General features: G+C 46.0%; 1 long non-coding RNA gene across 7 annotated transcripts in view; it reads right to left on the bottom strand.

Annotated features, from left to right (window-relative positions):
- Positions 1–11990, bottom strand: part of LOC109370468 (uncharacterized) — a 39448-nt gene extending 27458 nt beyond the window's left edge. For 5 of the 7 annotated variants that reach the window (XR_014887335.1, XR_014887336.1, XR_014887338.1 and 2 more), the window contains exon 1: positions 11710–11986. This is a non-coding gene — a long non-coding RNA (uncharacterized LOC109370468). Of the gene's footprint in view, positions 1–11709 lie in introns of all 7 variants that reach the window. The other 2 variants (XR_014887337.1, XR_004161654.2) reach the window with 1 other exon arrangement.
- Between the last annotated feature and the right edge of the window lie 327 nt (positions 11991–12317).

Here is a 12317-nt window from a genome sequence, read left to right as displayed (position 1 = left end):
CAGATACCCAAGGTCAGGAGATGGCTCTGAGCACTGATGGAGCTGTGGGTGTCCCTGTTCAGTGCAGGGAGTGGGACCAGATGTCTTTAAGGGCCCCTTCCAACTCGGATGATCTATGATTCTAAATGAGGGTTGATGTGGACAGAGGTGTTGCCGAGCATCATTCATGTTCCTGAGACCTCCAGATGTCACAATGGCTCTTAAGAGCCTCGGGTGGTTTGAAATGCAGTACGGGTTGTCTTGTGTTTGATCTCCTAAACCTGTCAGTATCCATCACTGTCAGCAGCTGTCAAGATAAGAGGGGACACGTTTTGATGGGAGCCTGATTATTTTTTGTTTGCGTAGAGGCAGAGATGTATATGGTCCTGAAACCTGGCATTCCTATTTCTTCTACTAGGAGGAAAAAAAAAAAAAAAAAAAAAAAAAAAAGGGCTGGCTTCCACTCCAAAACCAATTTCCTTGATGGAATTCACCCTGCAGAACAGGAAGGAGATTTGCATTTGTCTGCCTGAATGCAGGCTTGCATGCACACACTCCTTGATTGTTTTTAGTTACACCCGATGATAACGCAGAGAAAAAGATCGATACGCAGCGAGCTGCCCTCCTGACCTCCACAAGCAGCACGGAATTCACACCAAGCCTCGACACGGGGAAACTCAGAAACATCATGAAAATTTCATGCAGCCACAGCAATTCTGTAAGCACGAGCTGCTCCCCTCCCTCCAGGTCTCTGGTACTGAGCTCATTTCCCCCAGGCTCTGCTGCTGGGGGGACTTTTGCAACAGTCGTAACCCACAGCTCTCACCAGACCCAGGGCAGCATCTCCCTGAGTGGTAATGGTTACACAGTGCTGATTAAGGGTTTAATTAGCGTGAGCTCACACAGCGATTGCCCCACGGTTCAGCGCCAGTTACTTGCACCACGCTATTAACCACTCCACATATGCCACATCACTCTTCTCTAAAATAGTCCATAAAGTGTTTTAAATTTTTCTGCCACTTTTTTTCCCTTATGCCTCTTGCCTATAAAAGGAGACTGGAGAGCTCAGTGGGACAGGGTCGGCTGGGTGAGGGAAAATACCATCACTATTGCACCTTAAAATTATTCTTAGCTGCAAAACCATACAATGGAATAAAATTATGCACCTTGGTCACCTGTATAAAAACTCAATCTGAAATGATCCTCCAGTTCCTCCTCAGCCCAATGGTACATTCCAGATTCACTGTTTGTGGCTGGTGCTTTGGTGAGCATCCAACGTCACCAGTTTCAGAAGCTGCAGGGGATGCTGCGGGTGGTTCTGGATTTTTAGTTTCCTTGCATGGCAGATTCAGGAGGACCAGTTTGAACACACGTGTCTAAAGAATGCGGAGCCCATCCCAACAGAGGTTTATTTGCAAAACGTAAGGGAAGCTGACAAAATAAAATAGAGCCCATTGCGAAGACACAAACACCACAGCTGACCTCTTCCCAAAGCTGAGCTTTTCCAAATAGCCCATCTGTAACAATTCCTTTTCCCAGCCTTGGGCTGCCGCTCCTAGCATGCTGCTTTAACCAGCTCTTTCCCCCTCAGGAGCTCCCACAGTTGAGAGAGCAGAGAAATGAAGCCGTGCATTGCCTCCTGTATTGACACGCTCAGGTTCTTATTAGCACAGAAACTTAAAAATATCTATAATAACAAAGAAACCTTGTGATCTCTTCTCTCAGAAATCTCTGTTCCATTAACTCTGGATTAAGGCACAACACAAACTGAAAGAACAGGAGGCTCACACTGGTAGGCAGCAAGAAAACAGAGGCAGAGTAAATAAGCACAGTCAGCTTGCAATGCGAGCAGAGGATTTTGGCTCTCACAAGGTGATCCTGATGGGAGGAACAGTCAATCCCGAGTGCAACAGAAACACGTAGCCAAGAGGGTCTGTGAGAATTTGGTAGCAGAGATAAGAAGGAACCAACCCCAGCGAGCATCGCTTCCTGTGATTGATGAGCTGCTCTGCTCATCAATCAAAGCTGGGAAACGTGTGCTGCACTTGGAAAAACGCAAGCGGCTGAGTGCCCCGATAGCAAACAGCCACACTGAGACAGCTAAAGGAACGCTGGTAAACAAGAAAATGACCGTAATCCCATTACACAGTGACAAAAAGCTGGGTTCTATCCCTCAGGGAGAGAGCTGAGTAGGGTCCATTCTGAAGCACTGTAGCTCTGGAAAGCTGAGATGGGGCAGCTAAACTGCAGGGGATTTCAGCATCCATTTCTGATGCCAAGACCCACCTGGATAAGTGTGACCAGGTAATGGTGAGCAGCAGGGGACAAAGCAAGACAGCTGTCAGTGCTGCACACTGCTGTCAGCCATGCCTACAGCCTCTGCCTTGCTCCACCTGGCTTTAATGTTGATGCAAGGATGGAGCAGAACATTTCAGTGTGGGTCCTCAGCATTCATGTGCCTCTGAGCACAACCAAGACGCTGGTATTAAAGCTGGGACTCCAGGTGTGTCTTTGTGCCTCCACACTGGACCAGCAACTGGCAGGCACCAACCAGACCAACACTCAACAAAGAAAATACCCTGCATTTTCCTCAATCTGATGGCACAGGTTGAAAGCCTCACCTCAGCAGCTGACATCACTTCCTCACCAACATGGAGGAAGAGCTGTTTCCCAGAACCTGGTATCCCAGGGCAATCTGCTACGTCTGATCAAAGAATTTCCAGCAGCTGGGACATCCACAAAGGCCCCTCCTTTGCCTTTAGGATGTAATGAACAGCTGAGCTTGCGGGGCTGCTCTTCCTACAGCTGAGGCATGGGTCTCTGCATCCACAAACACTACTGGGATATAAGGAAAAGATTGGATATAAGGGTACATGAAGCAGTGGCAGAAGTTGCTCAGAGAGGTGGTAGTGGCCATCCCTGCAGACAGCCAAGGTGAGGCTGCTGGGGCTCTGAGCACTGAAGGAGCTGTGGGTGTCCCTGTGCATGCAGGGAGTGACTCCAAACAGCCTTTGAGGAGCCCCTCCAACTCAAATGACTGATTTTATAATGATAGAAAAAGTTTTCAGGCGCACAGTAAGTGAAGGAAGGGGGTAAGGAAAGGGAGGTATGACAGCAGCATGGGAGGGGGGGACTCTCATTGCCTGTTAAGTAATTCCAAAGCTATGGCTAGGTGCCAGTTTGCAGCAATGAGCTATAATTTGTTCATGCGTAATAATGAAATCATCATGTTTTGGACATTTCTGTCAAATTGGATTGAAATTCAGAAAAACAATAAGACGTGCATGTATACATAGAGACTGATCACAGTAGCTGGCTCCTTACAAACAGATGTCTTTAGAGAACATTAAAATGGGGGGAAAAAAATAACAAAAAAAACAACAGAAAACTATTACCCAAGGTATTGTGAAATACACCTTCTCTGTTAAGGAGTTCTCACACTGCAATGGAATTCTGCACAGGGAAAACGTTCACCAGAAAAGAGGAAGGAGGGACGAAATGCTGCAAATCCCATAGAGCTGCCTGCATCTCCAGCATTCCCAGTGGAAGCCCTGGAGGAACAGCCAGAACTGAGATGGGCACACAAGCCAAATGGCACGGCTGACAGCAGCCCACGCAGCAGAGGTGATTACGTGATGCAAGGCAGGGATCTTTCCAGCTGGAGGTATTTTAAACACATACAAAATAATGTCGGAATCATAGGACTGCAATCTTTAAATTATATTCAAAAAAGATGCTCAAAGCATATATCATTGAGTTATGAACAGCTTTGGCAGCTTTATTGATGATGTTGAATCTGGTTGACAGATGCATTTACACTGCATAAGCATTTGAGATGCTAGAGTAATTGCTTATTAGTCTTGTTGTGAGGCAAAACACCAGATTGAAATAAATAGGAGCTCATGAACACAGAATTTTGCTGCCTCTTTGATTATTTTTTCGAGCTAACCATCTGCTAAGCATCTGGGATTCTTAGAATCCAAGATCCATATCACACACAGGTGGGAATTAAAAAATACAAATAGAAGGAGCTTAAGAACCCAAACAAACTATAATGTAAAATTGTCCAAAATGACGAAGGACTTTCTTGCCTCCCTTGCATACCAACATAAGCAGCAGAGTTTTACAACAAGGTCTTCCCTACACAGCAAGCAGGCGCACAGTCGAGTAACTGCATCAGCTTCATTAAACCAGAGCTCCTCAGCACACATCAGTGTGAAAACTGATCGTGGACCATAAGATGGGGCATGGAAGGGCTGCAGAGAAGGGATCTTCTCCACAAGGGATGTATATGGAAAGCCCAATTCCATGCAATTGTCAGGAGGAATTCCAGAGCTCTGTACGGTTGCTTTTGCAAGAGTTTTGGCAAGCACTGTGAGATCTCCATCCACATCTGTCTCTTGCTAATATGTTTTTAAACCTTTCATTCATATTTGGCAAGAAGATATAAAAATGCCAATGGAGAGGGCTGTGTGCCTATCAACTGCTCAGGAGTTGGACTCAGCGATCGTTCTGGGCCCCTTCCAACTTGGGATATTCTACGGTACCCCCATGATGGAGATGATGGTGGGCCCCTTCCAACATGGGATGTTGTATGATAACCAAGATGGAGACCAGCCTGTAGGACCAGCTGCCCTACCATCACTTCCAAACGTCACAAATTCACCTGCCCTCCTCCTTGCCAAAGATTCCACCGAGAAGAGGGAGAGATGGGCCAGTAGGCCAAGATTTGCCCTTTGTGGGCTTTTGTGCTTGGATTGAAAATCCCGGAGACGAAGCACTTGGGAGCCCCAGTCTCAGCTGAGGTGCAGTAATCACCACCACGGGCAAAAATAATGCTCTGAACTCTGAAACTCAGACAGGACAAAGTCAGTAGTCAGAGCGAAGTTCACTGTGCAGCTCATTGCAGCCTGTGGGATGGCAGCTTAGATAAGAATGTAAAATTGATATTTGAATTTTCCCCAGCTGCCAGCGCGCCCGATGCTGAGAACAAGTTAATAAAAACAGCCAGTTAAGTAACTGTCAGACTCTGGCAAATACCCATAAAGCAAATGTTCTTAAAAAAAAAAAAAAAAAGCAAATTAGACATGCATTTCTCCGTGAAATAGCGCAATTAGAGAAGCTTTATAACTAATATTTGTTTTTGGTTCTAAAATATTAAGGATCTTTCCTAAACACGGCGCAGTGAAGGGTTTCAATTAATCTCCTTTGAACACACATTCAGGTGTTTAAAAGGAAAAAAGAAGAAAGGATTTGTGCATCGTCTGTCATCTCCCAAATTCTGTAAACAGTATCAGAGAGAGAGGAGTTTGTGTGACAAATTCGAGATTAGGCGGATTCCGATCTAAAAATTAAATTGCTTATCAGAGAAATAATATTAGAGTAAAATAAATTAGAATCTCTACTGAAGACTCTAGAAGTAATTTTTAAAATTAATTAGAATCAAAAAGATGGATCTCAAAGGATAGGACAACTCTAATTTAGACAGACGGTAATTAATTCCTTATTTCAGAAATTCATTAGCAGCGCTGTAAGTGCAAATCATTCCTTTGCTGGAGTCAGGCTCCAGAGAGGGAGATTCATCTGGAAGTGGGAAATGTGAACTCCCCACGGGTGGGAGGGCAGGGAGAGCCCCTGACATGGGACACATCCAGGGCAGCAGCTCGCTCAGGAGGGTCCCAGGGATGTTTTCATATTGTTTTTATGGGGGGTGACATGCAGCCAGATGCTGAGCGTGCATCCTACAGATCCTCTTACAGATCTGGGGGGGATTTATGGTAAAGCTCTGCCACGCACCAACAGGTAACCGAGCTCAGAGGGGACAAGTCCATAGCATCCCTCTGCTCCTCCCCAAAACCAACGGGCACATCTAAAAATAAATGACCATGCACAATTCACAGAGCTATATCCATTAAGAAAATAACTTGGGCATCTCAATGGACTTAGCACACGAATTTCGGCTGCTGATAAATAAATGTGTTGTCAGCCTGGTCTGCTGCCAGCCCCAGGAACAGCTCCAGCACTGCTGCTCTGTGGTCCTACAAAGAGGCCAAAGCACGGGCAGGCCCTGCCAGGGACCACGCTCTGCTGGCTGGCATCTGGATCCCTCTGATAACGGGCTGGGATTGGAGCTGGAGGCTTCATCAAGGGGAGGATAAGCAAGGCTGAAATCTGTTCCCTGTACCCAAATGGAAGGAAGCCCAAACCTCAGCCCTTAGCTGAGCTGACCTGCATGCTGGAGCTGGAGGCGAGTCCATGTCCACAGCGGGGTGGGAAGGAGAGCCATGAGTATGGATGGGTTTACCTCTGCAGCTCAAACCCTTCAGACTGAGGGTGCAGAAGTGGGTACATGCAGTGCTCCCGGGCTGTGCCAGCCCCTTCTGCAATAGGAAGAATTAAATAGGCTTTTCTCCTAGTGACATGTCCTAGCATCTTGTGACCCATGCAGTGCATGAACAGATGGCTTCATCCAGGCACAGGAGAACAGAGCACGAAATATGCTACCATTCATTTTATCTTGTGGTTCCAAGTTCCTGTTGGGAGGAGCAGCTTTCAAAGAGGACATCTCACATGACTGTGGGACTTCACTGGGACTAAAAGGAGCTATACAGTATGACCTCTACAGTACAGCATGCTTAGTACAGGATCACACATTTCCTTCACACCTCTCTGGCACACACTTATGAATTTCACCCAGTCCCCATGGCTCCTTCAAAACCAGTGGGAAAACATGCTGTGTAAGGCAGCCAGCACCACATGTGTTCAAGGCATTGCATTCCAACACAGCACAGACCTTACAGATCACCATCCACCAGTCCAGCTGCAGCACAAGGCCATTTGTTCCTAAGCTACACTGCCAGCAGAAGAACCAAACCTATCATAACAAAACTCGTGCTACAGATTTAACGCCAGCTACTTCTGCTGTTAGCTGCCCACCCAGCCCTGCAGCCAACCCAGTGCCTGGCACACTTACAATGCATCTTTGAGATGTCTTGGCTTTTAAAAAGAGATCTCATGGTCTGGACAAAGCGATGTGGTGGGAGACAGTGCTGGACATGTCTCCGTCCCAAACCTCTCCCAAACCCTGCATGCCTGCAGATCAGAGGTGCTGCCCCCAGCCAGCACTCCATCACCTCCACTGACCCCAAAGGAACTGCCATCTCCTGTGCTTTCCTTCAGCCACAGCTCTCTGAGGTCTCCAGGCGTTCTCACATCCACGTTCAACAAACTCATGCTGCATTTCAAGAGCACCTCTGCTCTTTCTGCAAACCCTCCAGGGCTACTAAGTTCCCTGTCCATCATCAGAAGATCTCCGGGTCCCCTTGATACCAAAAAAAAAAAAAAAAAAAAAAAAAAAAAAAAATCTTGATTTTAGAGTAAGCTTCTTATCTCACAAAAAGGCCTCCCAACATCTCTTATCCTATTACCAAATAGGAAGAGCTCCTATCCTTCCACAAACTCCTCTTATGTTTACAGCTTTGTTACCAAACGCTTCCCTCCCACCTTGGTTGTTGATAAACATGGAAATCCATTCTTCTCCTAGCAGGGGGGGCAGGGGATCTTTTATCCTCCTCCTGATAAACATTTATAAGCTCCTTATCCTCTTACCAATAACCAAGAGCGTTGCAAATCCTGTATCAGACACACCAGGGTTAGGGTTGTTTGCGTTACGTGAAGAGATTTTGTAGAGTGGCAAATAAAAGGCATCTCGTTTTGTTCTTTTATCCGAAACTTCCTTCTAGGAGGGAAGGCAGAGTTGTTAGGAAGTAGATTTAATTGGGTATTATTCAGTATCAGGTTGAGACAAGTTCTCCAGCCTCCCACAAAGAACTTCTGCGCTAATTTGTTCTTGCTCGTGGATGAAAGGTCATTGTGCTGACTAGGAAGTTAAATAAACAAAATTAGCATCTGATTTAAGAGACTTCTTATTCCCTCTGGTGTAAATTAGTGTAAAAATTAGCAAGGCACTCTATTGCTTCTGTTTTCCACGTTCGAGATGCATCAGCTCCTTGAATTTAATGCTGTGAGAGCTTGTTATTTCTTTCTTTATGCAATTGCATACATATGGGTAGCAAGATGGAAGAAGCTGAGTACATCGGCTACAGAAGTGAGTCATTCGAGGTGAGCAAGAGTGGGACAGAAGAGCTCACAGCAGCACTGACACACGGATACTGAAAGAGTGACAACTTCATGCTCACAGATAGAAAAGCATTATTAGAAATTACCCTGGACTGGAGCCACGAAGCTCAGTAGCACAAAATAACCCAGGGGCAAAGCAAACTCATTTTCACTACCAAGGCTAGCAGGGTACTTTGTTTGAAGGTTGGACCATTCTTTATTTCAGTTTTATATTATTATATATCTATCTAATTCTTAGGTGCTCATATCGTTTAAATCACTCCAAGTACTTTTCAAACATGGCTGAAAGCTACTTGGGATTAAGGTAGAAAACCCCACTGAATACGTTCCAGAAGGAGGTTCCTGATAAAGTGCTCATTAAGAAGCTTTACACTTCTTTTGAGCATCTGTTAATGATTATTGCACCCATCAGTGTTTCAGTTTGATGTCACCAGCTTTCCATTCAGAGCGTAACTTTGTGTATCCATGCAAACACAGCTCCTTTCAGGGACGAAGGGGTGAAGAACGAGGCCACATAATTTCAGAAAAGGGAAGAACTGCTCAGTAGGATCCATTTGGCAGGGAAGGAGCCCCTGGGTTTTGGTCTCTCCCAGAACAGACTCAGAGAGGTTTTCTCCTCCGTGTGTTCTCCCCAGCACATCACACCTTGTGCTGCAGCAGCAGAGTGGAGGCGTGAAGCCACCTATTAAACTGGAAGACTGGAAAGAAGTTCCAGAAGTGTTTTTTTTTGTTTTGTTTTGTTTTGTTTTTGTTTTTGTTTTTTGTTTGTTTGTTTTTTGTTTTTTTTACCAAAATACCTCTGGCAGAAAACTTCAGTGACTGCTCTACAGCAAAGTGAGGAGCTGTATCTTCAGCCCTCCCAAAGCCACGAGACCTGCGTCATATCTGCAAGGACCTTTCTATCATGACATTCTTGCCAGAAAAAAAAAAAAAAAAAAAAAAAGAGTAAAAACCTATAGTGAGCTCCAGAACCAGAAGTGACCGCAGATATTGGCAAGAGATGTTCGGGTTTTGCCTTTTCTGTCCGCCTGCACCTCCTTGCACTGAGCCCAGAGAAAAGTTTTCGGAGCTGTGGTGCCTCCTGACAGCAGTACTGCCCAGGGGTGCTCCAACTCACAGCCACGAGCATCCCCAAGGAAAAGCCTTACACAAAGGGAGCTGAACCAGCTGCCCCATAGGGACCCTGACCTCAGGCAGCCTCCTCCTCAGGCAGCAGGTGAGGGCTGCACTGACCTCCAGCAACGTCCTCTTACAGCAGTAATTTTAATCCCACACGCTACTAATTTGAACGTTGATTTTCCACCGTGCAGTTCAAACATATTTTGACTTTAATTGGTAAAACTCAGTCCCCAGATCCCAAAGAGAGGTGCACCGTTTTCAACCAAGCTCATCATTTTGAGCCTGCAACTGCTTGTTAAACTAAAAAGATGTGGAACTGAGAGCAATATGTTAAAGCTAATAGCATGAATATTAATTCCCCAAAGAGTTATGGAATATATCTATCCTACCAACTAAGCAAAGGTAACATTCCTTCAGTCCCGTAAGAGAAATGCAGGCACTGAAGTAATAGTTTGCATTTCTTACAGAGTCGAGCTTAAAACGTGAGCAGAAACATTGGTTTCCTGGCTAAAAAGGGAGCAGCTGCTGCAGCTGAAGGACTTGCTGCAGGAAAGGTGTGGGACTCGAGTGGGGCAGGTAGGAAAGACAGCTCTTCCTCAAGTTGCTCAGAGCAGGGCTGGGTTATGGGATTCTTGGTAAGAGCAGTAAGGAACTGGGTAGACCTGAGGGCCAGAGCCACAGCCAGCACCTGTGTGTGCTTGTAAGGGGTTGGTGCTCTGGAGCAGCTGATCAGCAGCCAGGCAGGACAGGAGAGATCTCTAATGAGCATATATGAATGTTCCTGGAATACGATATGAAGGGCAAGGACCAGGGAACACAGCATGCATTTATGGACCCAAGTGTTTGGAGTTAATGCCCTGCTGAAAGCTGCCCAGCTCACAGCATAGGGCTCAGCACCTTTGGGACTGTACTGCCACAAAAAAAACCCCTTGTGTTTGGCACCTTTTCTCCCAGATGATCATGAAAGGTGACCAGAAGGCACACAGAAGGATCAGTTTGTATTTCCAATCCCAGCTTGCCCTTTGCAGAGATAACACACAAGCACACACACCCCTGCTAGCCCAGCACAGAGCCACATGTCCCCAGGTCAATGCTCCTTCTGCTCAGTGAGCCCTGGGCTCCCTCCTTGCTGCAGGACAACCATTCTCCCTGGAGAGCCACATCATTTCCCCCTGGTTACAGAGGCAGCATCTGTGGGAATAGTAATTTCCTTACTCTCGTAAGACGTGCCATGAAAAGGCCATCTTTCCCAGAGCCTTAAGAACTGGATTAATTTCTGGATACAACTGAGCATAAGCACAGAAATAATGCTCTACAGGAGGAGATCTCTGCAAACACCAAGGCCCCAGACAAAGGAGTTCCAACACACACAGGTGAAAGATATATCTTCCTATATGGGGTCCTGTTTCTGGAACCATCCAACAACCCATTTCAAGTGTTAGAAGATCCAGGTTAAGTTAGAAGATCGCTTCTGTTGGCAAAAGCAACAACTCTGCTGACTCTGGAATAGCTGGAATATTTTCCAATTGCCCAGATGGTGCTGGGACATAGCAGCCCTCTCAAAAAAGGGTATGGCCTCAACCCCTCCAGCCCTCACCCAGAACTTGTCACAGCCATCGAACTCACTGCCACGTTGTTCCTTGCGTCATCAGACAAAGGCAGCATTAGAGGGAAGGACAAAAGTTCAAAGCCCATCACAAAAGAGCCTCTCACAAAAAGGTCAACAAACCTTGCAGGGAAGAGACAGATTGTGACTGCAGTGCCCACCGTGCATTGCAAAAACAGATTAAAACCACAGCAAAAAATAAAAAAAAAATTGAGCAGAAGAGCCATTAAGCATATGTTGGGTACAAACTAATAAACACATAAACAACAACGATTGCCAGTTAACCACAGGCAAGAACTTCCTACAAGCCACAGGTACTGGGTACAAATTGGCAATAATCAAGTTTAATGGGTTTGGTTTACAGTCTCACTGTTTCAGAAGTTTTATTCTTTTCTGCTGCATTAGTCAGTAAAATAAAGCCTCTCTGTACTTGCAAATCTGTTGGGGTGGAAGAGTCCCAGATGTTACCAGAGTCATATTCAATAGAGGCCCCCAGGGACTGGGGATTTTTGCTCCCTTACAACACTGAGGCTTCAGGCAGAGTGTGAAAAACGCAATAACGAGGATGAAATTTGGATCCAAACCAGACGTAATAACTAATGAAAGTCCAAGGGAAGTGAACTCAAACTTCTAGTTCTGTTCAGACACCTGAAAGCCCTTCGGAAAACAGCAACAAGTTCCAAACAGAGCAGGACCACGAGAGCAGCACAGAGGGACCAGGAGACAACCAGAGAGGAAGGAGCAGGCACTCAGCAGCAGCTAACTTCATAGCTCTACAGATACTTTACTCACTGCACACTTCTGTTCATCAAACACATGCCCACCTCCAACTTTCAGATGAGGAAGCTGAGAACACCATGACTTACTCATTTCCGTGAGGCCAGCTGTCAGGTCGGTCTTTGCTCCAGGCCCACAGCAGCACAGTAACACGAGGGAGAAGCACCCAGGGCAACTCCATAGAACCCCACTCACCACAGAACAGCCCCTTCCCTCTGCTCCCTCCAACCAATTTACCCTTTGCTTCCAGATTTGTCCTCAGACCCTCCCACAGCAGTGAGTGGGGAATGAATTAATCACATCCTCCTTAAAGAGCCCTGATTAACATTTCCATCACATGCTAACGAGACACTTCCTGGCTTCAATCTGCTTTTCTTCATTACAGCTTTCTGAAGACAAACTTTATGCATTTATGAGAAGCATTAAATGCACAATCATCTAACTACAATTTATAGCCGTCCTGGCTCTGTTTAGTTTGCATAGAGGCTCAGAGTGCTGTGGCATGAAATGTGGAATGGGCTCCTCAGATGTAGGCCTCTATCCACAGCTGTGTCTTAGATCCCTTGGAGCAGCAATCGAACCCAGAGACAGCTTGGAGAAGATAGTGGGGATTGTCAGGTTCAAAACATAGCAGTAACTGCTGTGAACCATCACAAAGTGAGGCTTGCAGCAGAAGCATGGGGCAATCCTACTACCG

This window comes from Meleagris gallopavo, chromosome 19 (genome assembly GCF_905368555.1).
Source record: "Meleagris gallopavo chromosome 19, MGAL_WU_HG_1.1, whole genome shotgun sequence".
NCBI lineage: Eukaryota > Metazoa > Chordata > Aves > Galliformes > Phasianidae > Meleagris > Meleagris gallopavo.
This window is presented reverse-complemented; position numbering and strand designations above follow the sequence as displayed.